The sequence below is a fragment of the Diceros bicornis genome, chromosome 34, assembly GCF_020826845.1.
Source record: "Diceros bicornis minor isolate mBicDic1 chromosome 34, mDicBic1.mat.cur, whole genome shotgun sequence".
NCBI classification, from domain to species: Eukaryota; Metazoa; Chordata; class Mammalia; order Perissodactyla; family Rhinocerotidae; genus Diceros; species Diceros bicornis.
In genome coordinates this window covers 19,280,085-19,293,583 of record NC_080773.1, presented here as the reverse complement: position 1 = coordinate 19,293,583, position 13,499 = coordinate 19,280,085, and the positions used below count along the sequence as shown (strand labels likewise).

General features: G+C 41.6%; 1 long non-coding RNA gene across 1 annotated transcript; it reads right to left on the bottom strand.

Moving 5' to 3' along the window:
* Positions 1–1,858: 1,858 nt before the first annotated feature.
* Positions 1,859–13,488, bottom strand: LOC131396977 (uncharacterized). The gene is made up of 5 exons (XR_009216709.1): positions 13,138–13,488; positions 7,558–7,637; positions 6,896–6,955; positions 6,027–6,131; positions 1,859–1,977 (listed from the first exon to the last, which is right to left on the bottom strand). It is a non-coding gene; the product is annotated as an uncharacterized LOC131396977 (long non-coding RNA).
* Positions 13,489–13,499: the final 11 nt, after the last annotated feature.

Here is a 13,499-nt window from a genome sequence, read left to right as displayed (position 1 = left end):
ACTGTTCCTAGTGTATCCTCTTGTATCCATAATGAAATGTCAAAGTTGTTCCGCAGGGGCAACGAGCAAAATCTGCAAGTCATGTAGCTGGAGCGTGCTCAGAGGATGGAAACCTTGTCTTAGATGACCTCGAGCCGCCTAGGAACCAAAAGTTTCCCAACGATGGAACTCAATGTGCAGAGAAAGCAGTGCGGGAAACCTAATAAGAAGCGAGGGGTCCCTTGATTTGTAGCACACTGGACTTATAAGACTGTTACACTCCCACCCTCCAATCAGATTCCGCCAAGCTAGTGTTCTGCATACCCACTCCCACTCCCAACTTCATAAAACTCTGTTCCCGCTTCAGCTCCAGGAGACAGATTTGAGCCTTGCCTCCTGTCTCCTTGCTGGTGGGCCTTGCAATAAAGCTCTTTCTTTTCTCCAAAGCCAGTGCCGCACATCAGGCTGCAAGCCCTTGCTCAGTAATACCCACATCCTCACCAACGCCTGGCATTTTCTGCTCTTCTGCTCTCTGCTGGGTGACTGGGTGCTGACTGGTGTCTGTGGTTGTTTTCCTCTCCCTGCCCCTGAGTTGGAGGCTCTCTTCACATGCAGATGTGCACTCTCTCCAGGAACTGCCCGTCCATCCCCTCTGTCCCTGTGAGTCTCTTGAGTCTCCAGCCTGAGAGCTTCCCAGGGGCTGATAAAAATGATTGAAATATCAATTGATGGGATGCAAAGTGCTGGAAAAATGGCCAACTAAAATTAGTAACTGTTGGATTAAATCGGTACAGAATAGACCGTTATGCCAACCAGCCAACCGCAGTGCAACGCCTCCTATGATTTCTATCTAACGAGGAAGGTGGGTGCATTGTCATATGTGGGGTAAGATGCCAGCGAGGCCTGGGGCAGGACATGTGTGCACAGTCACAGCCGCATGCTCTGCAGGGTGAGGAAGAAAGTGGGGTGAGAATGTGAGCCTGGCACCCTCCTTGGGTTCAAATCCTGGCTCTACCCACTTTTGGTTTGTGATTTATACAAGTGACTTTAGCCTTCTGTGCCTCAGTTTCTTCCTCTGTGAAATAGGAGCAGTGACAGCATCTACCTCAGAGGGGTTTTGTGAAAATGTAATGTCTAGAGTTTTTTGGTTTTACTTTGTTTTCTTTCAGATTTAGTATAATTAAACATTTAATCAAGTATTATTGAGCCCCTGCACCATGCCCAGTCTTGTGCTGGGCTGTGCCTGGGGACACAGTGGTGACAACAGCTCTGGCCCTGTTCTTCTGGGGCTCATAGTCCAGTGGGGAAGACAGACGTCCCCGGACAGTGATGACCCATGATGGACAAGGCTCCAACAGCTTGGAAGTCAAGGAGGGCTTCCTGGAGGAGGGGGCATCAAAGCTGGTGGTGATTGGGCTGGTCTCTAGCTCATGTCCTATCCTGGCCCTCATCCAGATCCCTCCTCCTGATCCACTGAAAGTATAAACAACACCTCCGGTGTGCATGGTGATGAATCAACCCAGTCTCTTCTCTTGGGCAGCCCAGCCAGGGCAGAGCAGAGCAGAGCGACAGCCCCAGGCTGGAGTCCACTCCGGTTCTCTACTTCCTGGCTCTGTGACCTTGCACAAGTGACCTCACGTCTCTGGGCCTCAAAGCCCTCATGGGATTAAGTGTCTTCAACTTTTGAAGCCTGGTACCTGAGGGTTACTGTAAATATTCAGTAAGAACTTGATTGCTCTTCGACCTTGTTCCCAATACAGAAACAATTGAAAAGAAGTTAATCTTGTTAATTTGCTGTTTTCTTGTTTAACCTGAGGGGTGACTCAAGGGTCACAAGGATTTAGAAGCTTGTTTTGCAGAAGAAAAAGAATGCCTTTAAGCAGGTTAGTGGGGCCGGCCCAGTGGCATAGTGGTTGGGTTCCGTGCTCTGCTTCAGCGGCCGGGGGCTTGCAGGTTCGAATCCCAGGTGTGGACTGATGCACTGCTCATCAAGCCGTGCTGTGGCGGTGTCCCACATACAAAATAGATGAAGATGGGCACAGATGTTAGCTCAGCATTAATCTTCCTCACCAAAAAGAGGAAGATTGGCAATAGATGTTAGCTCAATAATAAGAAGCCAAAAGTACATACACTTAGATATATTTAGCTGTAATGTTTCAGTATTTTATCTTATTTGAAAATGACCTAGATACTCAACACATTTTTATCATTTAACTTATCTTAGCAAAACTCTAAAGTTTTAAGTAACCAAAAAGAACTTGGAAGCTGTTCTTTCAAGTATACAGATCATAAAACATAATTATTATACCCCAAAACTCTTACTCTTTTTCATCTATCTAAATCATTTGTTTCCAACAATTGTGGTTCGATTACCCACAAAAACTTCATGAGACATTAGATAAAATCAGGTATCATTTGGGGGCCGCCCCAGTGGCGCAAGCAGTTAAGTGCTTGCGCTCCGCTGCGGCAGCCTGGGGTTTGCCGGTTCGGATCCTGGGCGCGCACCGATGCACCGCTTGGCAAGCCATGCTGTGGTGGCGTCCCATATAAAGTGGAGGAAGATGGGGATGGATGTTAGCCCAGGGCCAGTCTTCCTCAGCAAAAAAAGAGGAGGATTGGCAGATGTTAGCTCAGGGCTGATCTTCCTCACAAAAGAAAAAAAATCAGCTATCATTTAAAGCTATTATTTTGCTGACAAATTTGTAACAGGTAACATGAGCTTATTTGACTAGTAAACCCAGGCTGCGTGTCAGTATCATATCCAAATACTGACAACTCTGGGGACACGCCTGTTTCAATCAAACCAACAAACTTAAATAAAGCTTTCAGTTAGCAAAGATTAATTTATGTCATGTTAACTTGAAAGACATTCAGGTTAATTTCTATTACGTCTAGAATTTATATAAGCTCTTCCTTTAAGCCAATTGAATAGAGTTCTTCAGAAATTATACCATCCAGAGGTAAAATATCACACATATATAACACACATATAGACACACATACACAGAGTCTCCACAGCTATTGTTTTAAAATTACTGCCATGAATCAGGTGCAGTAATATAAAGCTCCCTAGTTATGAATCCAAATTTTGTTTTAAGCCTTTTTTACTAATATATGTGGAGAAGACACTCAAGATGCTAGATTTTTGGTGAGGGTGCTCTTATGGCCACATTTGGTCTTTCTCCCTTTTTTTTCTTCAGTCTTAGGAATTGGTGATGGGCTAGATAACACTTCCCAGAGAGGCGAGGCAATAATCCTTTCTGAGGTAAAGGAACTGGTTGGAATCTGAACTCCCTCTAGGGCTGCTTTTCCAGTCTTACAAGGATTTTTTTACTGATAATTGCTCTTGATTTCTCAGAAATTGGATGGTAACTTAAATGACATTATAGGTTGATCTACCTGTCCAACTACATCATAAAGGCACAGAGAAGCCACTCAAGTTTTCTCCAAGATGGAGCATCTGGGGCATACCCCATCCAATAGAAAGTGTTTCCAATTAGTTAAAATGCACCCAAGGGGTGAGTCTCCAGGGATGCTTGGGGCTTTCCCCATGGCAGTAAAGCCAGTGTCTGACTGACAGCAGGACCGGAGAAGGGTGCAGAGCCTGACTGCGGGCATCAATACAGCTATAAGATCTAGTCAAGTCCCACTCAGCCCCGGCACTTGTTCCCTGAGCCAGCACAAAGCAAGCCAGGGAGGCAAGAGGCACAAGTCTGGAGTGGGCTGGGGGCCAGGACTCCCAACGCTGGGATTGAGAGTTAAGTCCCTCGCAAAAGCTTGTCAAATTTTCAATTTTACAGAAGGTCCAGGTTCTGCTCAGGTCCAGCCTGAACTTAACCCCGACTTGGTGACAACAGAGGAGGTGACGAACGACACAGACAAAGAAGGAAAAGAGGTGATCAGGTCTCGCCCTCATGGCCTCTTCTCAAGGATTATCAAGATAAGGGTCACACAAACAACAGTTTCTGTGCCAGGACACACAACCCTGGCAGGGTAGTTTAAACCCGAAACCAAAACTGCCAAGAGAGGGCACCCTTCTTGGGGTCGCCAGGGTGATGTGGCCTGGAAACCAGAGAGGAGTTCTCAGGGGTTGAGCCTTTGACTCTTTAAAGATTCCTTTGTTTCTTGGTTCAAAAACTCAAAAGGAGCCCAAAATGGTCACTGTAACTTTAAATTATCTCAGCTTAAGGGCAGGCATGGTGGCACAGTGGTTAAGTGCGTGCGCTCTGCTCCGGTGGCCCGGGGTTTGCAGATTTGGATCCCGGGTGCACACCTATGCACGGCTTGTCAAGCCATGCTGTGGCAGTGTCCCGTATAAAGTAGAGGAAGATGGGCACAGATGTTAGCCCAGGGCAATCTTCCTTAGCAAAAAAGACGAAGATTGGCATCGGATGTTAGCTCAGGGCTGATCTTCCTCATCGATAAATAAATAAATAAATAATCCCAGGTTATCTCGCTAGCTGTTTACAGTTATCTCCATTTTAGGGGGCTTTTCCCAAGGCAGCTGTAACAAACAAGGTAATTTCTAAAGAGAGTTTGTTACCATCACTGAGAAACTCAGTCCCCAAACAGTCAATTTTAAGCTATTTACCGACACAGACACAGGCACAGAAAAACCAGACACCAGTGAATAGTTCCCAGATTTAGGGTATGAAGTCCAACAACTGTTCCCGCTCTGACTGCATGCCCAGATGGTCCTATTGGACCCCAGATGGCCCTGCCATAAATGGAAGGACCCCACGTTGCACTGCCATAAGCAGAAGGATCCCAGATGGAGGGGAAAGGAGTTCATGAGCGTCCTTGAGGTGACTTACCCTATTCCAGATTGGGCCCGTTGACTCACCAGATGCAGCCATTTCTCTTCCTACCACAATCATCATTAGGAGCCATCTGGCATAAGTATGGGAAAGCAGGAAGGACAGTTCCCTGAGACAAAGAGAGCCTCAGCAGCCACTAGGGACTCACCCAACAGGTTGCCCGTCTGAGGTCAACTGGCCACGAGCAGGACTTAATGTCCCACCTGGGGTACCAAATTGTTACCACCCAAGGGGGGTCGTCTGCCTGCTGCAAGAGATGTCAATAGTCAAGAGGCAAGGAGGTAGGAGAAAGGACTTTTTATTACAGCTTGCTAGCAAGGGGGAAGATGGCTGGGGGGACTAATGTTCAAAAGAACCATCTTACAGAACAAATGTTACTGCATGAAGGGCACGATCTGCTCACCGCAAGACAAAAACCAATCATCGAGAGGCAAGATGGTGGCAGTTTATTACAGTTTATTATTACCGGTCAGTTTATTATAGCTTGCTAGCAAGGGAGAAGATGGCCAACTAATGTCTGAAAGAACCATCTTAAGGGGGCACGAAATCTTGAAGTAGTTATATAGGCCAGTGGGTTATAGGGGAGGGGGTTAGGAATGTTGACCCTCTGGTGTTACAGACTGGGAGTCGCCACACCAGATCTTTCAGTTTTCATCGATGATGGCTAACAGCATAGACTACTCTGTGTTCAGGTGTCATCACATTCCTAAGGAACTCAAAACAACAAAGGTACCATCTTATCACAGCTGGGAGGTACATGCACAAACCAGGGTCATAAAATCTACAGAGCAGGTAGGTCTCCTGGTGGGTGCATGTCCAGCTGGGTTAGTCAGTCAGAGGTCATTCAAAGTTACAATAGGGTTTCTTTTCTACAATATGGCTTCCCTTATGTCAAGCTTGCATTGAGCTGGTATCAACTCCCCCCTTTTGTTTTTCGTTCCTCAATCTTGGAGGAGGGACATCCTGTTGATGAGGGACATAGGTTTTTCCCTCTCATTGAACCAGTCTCTTAGTAAGACGGTGATGCAGGTGAGCTCCCAAAGTTAGGCCTATATTGTGTAAGCAAGTAACCGGGTATTTAATAAGACAAAAAGAAAAACAAAGTTAATGGTGGGAGCAAATTATAAACCAGTTTCTGAGGTGAGAGTCAAGAAGATCTCTAGATATCAGCGTTAAAGAATCTTTTGCAGTTTGAAATGCCTCTGATGATGTCATTGGGTATTCAGGTACCTTTCTGAGTGGCTTACACAGCAACAGACATGAATCTCTCTTAAGTTTATATCAAGTCCTCCAGCTTCAGTTTGCAAGGCTTCAGGAAAAAAGGCAGCTTTAGTTCTCAGTGATTCCAAGTGAAAATGATGAAGAAAATAAAAATGGTTAGTTTGGAGATTTGTAGCCAGATATTTCAGGAGACTAGAAGAATTCAGGATCCAGTCCTGGATCCTTTGTTTTACATCCTTAAAAGATGTAAAACACAAACCTCAGGGGCCGGCCTGGTGGCACAGCCGTTAAGTGTGCACACTCTGCTGTGGTGGCCCGGGGTTCACAGGTTTGGATCCTGGGTGCACACCATATGCACCGCTTGTCAAGCCACGCTGTGGTAGTGTCCCATATAAAGTGGAGGAAAATGGGCATGGATGTTAGACCAGGGCCAATATTCCTCAGCAAAAAAAAAAGAGGAGAATTGGCATTGGATGTTAGCTCAATGCTGGTCTTCCTCACACACACACACACACACACACACATACACACACACACACACAAAACCTCAAATATAATTAACGGAGCTAGAATCTAATATCCATGAATGTGTACTATAGTTTCTACTGAAACATAGTTTTTCTCTTTAAAATCACCATCATTTTTACCAAAGATAGCCAATTTAGACTCATTGGTTTGCAAAATAAGTCTAGTTTCAATAAACTTGGCCCAATTATTTACATAAGTGCAGCAAGAATAGCAATCGATTATACAGACTCTTTCAAATCTACTTTGCTGGAACTTTTTATAAGGAATCTCAGATTGAACTTTAAAGGCCTCTCGAGGCCTGGAAAGCAAAACCAAGGACTTTGTCATCACATTTTCCCTGCAATACCTACAGATTTGGGTGAATTCCTCTCTTCTTTTGAGGTTCCCCAAAATATTGAGATTCCAGGCACCTGCCAGAAAAGTGACCTTCCTTATTTACCCAGTAAGTTTGCTGGGAATGCTGTACGCAAGGTACCACTCCAATATTTCCAAGTGGCTTTATTCCATAAAGTCCAATCTTTGTCTCTCAAAAGCTGTCTGGTCATATCTGAGTCTATGCATGTTTCTCTCAAATATGACATTCCAGTCAAAGCTTTGGTAATATAACCAATGCTTTCAATTGTGTCCTGTTATAAGGAGAACAGATTCTTATTGAAATTATGCAAATAACTATATTGCCATGAAAATAACAATATTCACTTACTAAGAGTTTCCAAATTCTGGAGCAATCAGTAGAGAGAAAAAGATAAATGTTTCAATTCTGTTTACAAAAGTATAATTTACTAAATTGCTATAAGTCATAGTTAGCTTAAGAGAAAAGAGAAAAAGTTTTCCTTAAATCTGAAAAACCACATATTTTTAAAATCAGCAATATTTCAAACAAAAGTCATAAAAATTTATAATCATCCTCAGAAGTTAATTTAGTCCTGTGTAATTGATTTTTGATCTTCACCTTCTGTTAGCAGTTTTATGGGGCCATCAGTTTCTCTGTTAGAGTTCTGTAATTTCTTACCCAGTTCAGTTTCATAATCTGATAGTTTGTCAGAAACCTGTATTCCAGAGTAAATGTCAGAGTCCTTTCCATGAATCTCTCTGAAAATGAAAACATTTGCAAAAGCATCAGAGTAAAACAATAACTGTCTGTAAATGCCAAAAGACTTAAAAATGACAATTGACAGATAAACTTGATTAATTTTGTGACATACAACACTTTAAGATAATAACTAGAATTATGACTGATAACTAGGACAGATCAGAATTCTAGGAATGTTATATAATTTTTAAAACACTTATATCAGTAACATTTAACCACATAATACCACCTAAGAAGGTTTATCATCACTTATTTGACAATGCTTCCCACGTAATTTAACATACCAAATAAGCCTAATAAGTTTAGTATCTTCCTCCTTATAGGAAGAGAACAAATTTCTTTGAGAGGTCCCAGGAGCCCTCTGAAAATTCTTAAAGGAAAAAAAATTTTTTTTTCTTCTTCCAGGGCAAAAGAAAGACTTCATTCAGGACTTGAATATTTTTTGAGTGAGGGAAACTTGTCAAAAATATCAAAAGATTTTAAAACACTTGATCAAGTAGGAAACAATGCTCACTGTGAAACAATGCTCAGTTATCCATTCAATCAAAGTGACAACAGAAAGAGTTAAGGGCAAATAGAAAGTTAAAACAGTCAAAAAATATTAATAGAGAGAATTCAGTCTTTTTGAACATAGGAAATTATTTTAACAAAACATAGTTTTTCTGTCTTTTAGGTAGAATTACTCAAAGGTAAAGAAAAACCTTTTTTTAAAGCAAATATATCATTTTTGTTGTTTGCTATAGCTTTATTTCTTTTTTTTTACTCTTTTTTTTATTGTGAAATTTTTGTTGTACATTATTGTTTATCAGTCACCATATAAATGCATCCCTCCACCTCTTGTGCCCACCCCACAACCCCCTTGCCCTGGTAACCACCAAACAGTTCTAGCTGTCCGTGTGTTGGTTTATCTTCCACATATGAGTGAAGTCATGCACTGTTTGTCTTTCTCTTTCTGGCTTATTTCACTTAACGTAATACCCTCCAGGTCCATCCATGTTGTTGCAAATGGGACAATTTTGTCTTTTTTTATGGCTGAGTAGTATTCCATGGTATATATATATACCAAATCTTCTTTATCCAATCATCAGTCAAGGGATGCTTGGGTTGCTTCCATGTCTTGGCTATAGTGAATAATGCTGCAATGAACTTAGGGGTGCATAAGCCTCTTCAGATTGTTGATTTCATGTTCATTGGGTAGATACCCAGTAGTGGGATAGCTGGATCATAAGATATTTCTATTTTTATTTTTTTGAGGAATCTCCATACTGTTTTCTATAGAGGCTGCACCAGTTTGCATTCCCACCAGCAGTGAATTAGGATTCCCATTTCTCCACAGCCTCTCCAGCATTTGTTGCTTTTTGTCTTGGTGATTATAGCTATTCTAACAGGTGTAAGATGATATCTCAGTGTTTTGATTTGCATTTCCCTGATTATTAGTGATGTTGAGCATCTTTTCATGTGCCTAGTGGCCATCTGTATATCTTCTTTGGAGAAGCCTCTGTTCATTTCCTCTGCCCATTTTTTGATTGGGTTGTTTGTTTTTTTTGTTATTCAGTTGCATGAGTTCCTTATATATTATGGAGATTAATCCCTTGTCAGATATATGATTTGCAAATATTTTTTCCCAGCTGGTGGGTTCCCTATTCATTTTGACCCTGGTTTCATTTGCCTTGTAGAAGCTCTTTAATCTGATGAAGTTCCACTTCTTTATTTTTTCTTTTGTTTCCCTTGTCTGAGTAGACATGGAATTCAAAAAGATCCCTTTATGGATGATGACGAGTAGTGTACTACCTATATTTTCCTCCAGGAGTTTTATAGTTAAAGAAAAACCTTTTATAATCTCTTTCTCAACAGCAGACTAAGAGTTTAAGAAAATTATCTCTTTTAAGAGAAAGAAAACCAAATATTAATTTTTGTAACCGCTTACTTTTTATGTTAAAACTTATTCAATTAATTAAACTTATTTTGATCTTAGCCAACTTGACCATGCATAAGACTCTTTGTAGGGTTCCTCTTCCACAAACCTTCTATAACTTTCTTTTTACATTCAGAATTTGTCCCATGCCTTCCTTTCTTCCCTTCTAGTACTTTAGGACAAGTTTATCTTTCTTAACAAAACAAACAAAAATATTTCCATTCTTTATACCTTCTGTACTGAAAACATACGTCTTTCCTTAAATACAAACATATTTTCCTTAATTTTTAGTAGATTTAATCACATATTAGAATTTTTAACCCTTAGAAACCTTAATTTTTAAGTAAAAACTAAGAAGCAAGCAATTATAAACTTCTTTTACATTAGCTTTCTGTGGCCTGACAAACCTACAAACACTTTTCACAATTTCTGGAAATGTGTTACTTTATAGTGCAATCTCAATAAAACACAAGACATGTTTACCAATAGACCCAAAACACCTTTTAGTTTTTCTGTAATAAGCTAAAAGTAGACAAACCTATATTTAGCAATCAACGTCTAATATCTTATCTTATTTGAAAATGATCTAAACACTCAATGAATTTTTATCATTTAATTTAATTTAACCTAGCAAAACTTCAAAGTTTCAAGTTACCAAGAGATTTTGGAAGTTATTTTAGGTATATACACCATAACACATAATTATTGTTAAAAGTTCACCCAACACTCATCTTTTTCATGTCTATTTAGTTACTTGTTCCCAGTAATTATCTAGATTGCCTACAAGACTTCACGAGACATTAGACAAAATTAACCATTATTTTAAGTTATTATTTTTGCTAACCAGTTTTGTAATAGAGATGGCATCAGCTTATTTGACCAATAAATGTAGAATAAAGGCTGTATGTCTGCATCACACTCAAATACTGACAACTCTGAGGACGTGCCTATTTCAATCAAATCAACAAATTTAAACAAGCTTTCATTTACCAAAGATTATTCCATATCATGTTAACTTGAAAGACATTGGGTTAGTTGCCTTTAGAAATAATTTTTGTAAGCACTTACTTTAAGCCAATCGAATAGAGCTCTTTAGAAACTATACCATCCAGAGGTAAAATATCACACATATAACATACATACAGACACACATACACAGAGACTGCACAGCTATTGTTTTAAAATTACTGCCATGAATCAGGTATAAAGCTGCCTAGCTATGAATCCAAAATTTTTTTTAAGCCTTTTTACTAATACTTATGGAGAAGACACCCAAGATGCTAGATTTTTGGTGTAGGCACTCTTATGGCCGTTTTCCTTGCTTTTTTCTTTTTCTTGAGTCCTAGAAATTAGTTATGGGCTAGATATTCCCCAGAGGATTTAAAAGCTCTTTGAGATAAGGGATATGGGCCTCTAGAGCTGCATTTCCAGTCTTACAAGGATTTTTTTTACGGACAATTGCTCTTAATTTCTCAGAAATTGGTTTGTAACTTAAATGACATTATAGGTTGATCTACCTGTCCAACTATATCACAAAGGCACAGAGAAACCACTCAAGCTTTCTCCAAGATGGAGTTTCTGGGTCATATTTGCCTTATCAATTTTTAACTTCCCAATATCTACAAGCACTTATGGCTTAACTATGGATGCAAGAGGCGTCCCCAAAAGAGAGTGCCAAAGGAGCAGCCCTCACAAGATCCGGAAAGTTCACTCTCCAAAAATAGCCCAAGAAAGCAACGGCTTCTGCTGCACAGGTGGTAGTGCATTAACAAACAACAAAGGTTGAGACGACAAAGGCCCCCAATAGACTGGGACCCCTCCTGACCAAAGAAGTCACAAAGCCAAGCTCTCAAGACATAGCACTAGGGAAAAAAACAAACCTTCACCTTATATACACATTAATGGCTTTAGCTATGCTTTGGGTCTCTTGGAGCCAGAATAATACCTAGGAGGGAGGTACTGTGGGGTTGGGGACTGTGTGTGTTTTTACAGAGTACCTCATCGTTGCACAGACATTTTCTTGAAGTTGGTGGGGGACTTGTGTCATCTACCCTGTTCCGTGATCAACTGATCCTTTCACAGGAGACTTCTTGTGGTGGCCAGCGCCCTAATGGCTCTTAACTGCATGACCCATGCCCACCAATATTGTGGCTCTTTTGGCTTCCAAGATGCCCTTAGCAACAGCTTCCAACTTATGCACATACTCCATAGGCGGGCCCTATGGCAAAGTCTACTGCAGGCCTGCGCAGACAACAGGCTTATGGAGATGCCTGCATCTTGCTCTATCGGTTTTCCTTTATGAAAAATAACAAGGAAACAGAGACAAGGAAAAATAGCGACCATCTCTGGGAGGAGAAGGATCAATAAACCAATGAGTACTCAGTAGCTCGTACTACTTCCTTGTAGCTGGAAGTCACTCAGTTCAGGAGAATGCAGCCTAAGGGGTTACAGGTTAAACGCTTATTGAATTAGCATTTCCCAATATTTCTGAATTTAGACACGGCTGGTCATAAGTATATTTATGATGCAGCTAGAATCAGATAGCTAAAATTTCAAGCATCCCCCAAATCAAGACCCTTACAATGAAGGCCCAGCCAAGGCTTTCTTCTAATGGCCAATGTAATTCCCGAGGCTGATGGCAGTTTGGTAGGACTCTTAGCCACAAACAGGAGTGCAACCCACATTTCTGTCTGACTATCTCTGACCTCAAAATGGGGTGAATCTATATTTTTGTCAGGCTGTATTTTGGGACCACCCCCACCAACCTGACAATTATCAAGCCAAGGCCTCAGGACACAAAACAATCTTCGTAAGATTCTGCTGTTTTCTGTAACCATTTACAGCTTCTGGAAGCTTTCCGTCGAAAGGTGGAGCCCTTGACGCTTTAAAGATTAAAGAGTTTTCCTTGTTCCTTGGTTTGGAGGCTCAAAAAGACCCCAAAATTGCCATTGTAATTTTAAATTGTCCCGGCTTACCTTGTCAGCTGTTTACAGTTATCCCCATTTTAGGGGGCTTTTCCCAAGGTGGCCACAACAAACAAGGTAATTTCTAAAGAGAGTCTGTTATGATCACCAAGAAACTCAGTCCCCAAACAGCCAATTTTAACAAATAAAACACTCAGACATAGACAAACATGAACAGACACCAAAATCCAATACTCTGGGACTCTAACCCAGAGCTTGGGACTCTCACCTGATCCTTTTGAATGGCCCAGCGGCTGTAACCCTTTTGTATTGTCTCCCAGAATCCTAGCCTTGGGACTTTAACCCAGCAAACAAATCTCACCAGTGGGGCCTCTAACCCACTATCCTGATGAGATATTAGACAATTTTAGGCACAGGCGCATTTTAATGATGTCACTCACCCAAAAGATGTCTGATCCTGGAGCTCTTTATGGACACAGACACAGACAGACACAGACAAACCAGACACCAGGGAACCAGTTCCCAGATTCTGGGTGAAGTCCTATACATCTTCCCACTCTGGAGGGCACCCTATTAACCGGATGGTCTCGCTTCTCAAAGAGGGGAGCCCAGATGGAGGGGAAGGAAAATTTTTGGTGGTGGACCCCCAAGGTGACTTACCCTACTCCAGATGTGAGCCCATCGACACACCAGATGTAGCCTTTTCTCTTTACACCATAGGGAGCATTAGGAGGCAGTCGGTGTCGGCACGGGAGAGCAAGTAGGGCAGATCCCGAGACAAAGAGAGCCTCGGCAGCCACTAGGGACTCACCTGACAAGTCGCCTGTCCCAGGTCAGCTGGCCATGAGCAGGGACTTTAAGGTCCCGCCAGAGTTGCCAGATTTTTGTTACCGCACAAAGGGCACCATCTGCTTGCTGCGAGACAAAACCCAATTGTCAACAGGCAAGATGGTGGCAGAGAAAGGACTTTTTACTATAGCTTGCTAGCAAGGGGGAAGATGGCTGACCAATGTCTGAAAGAA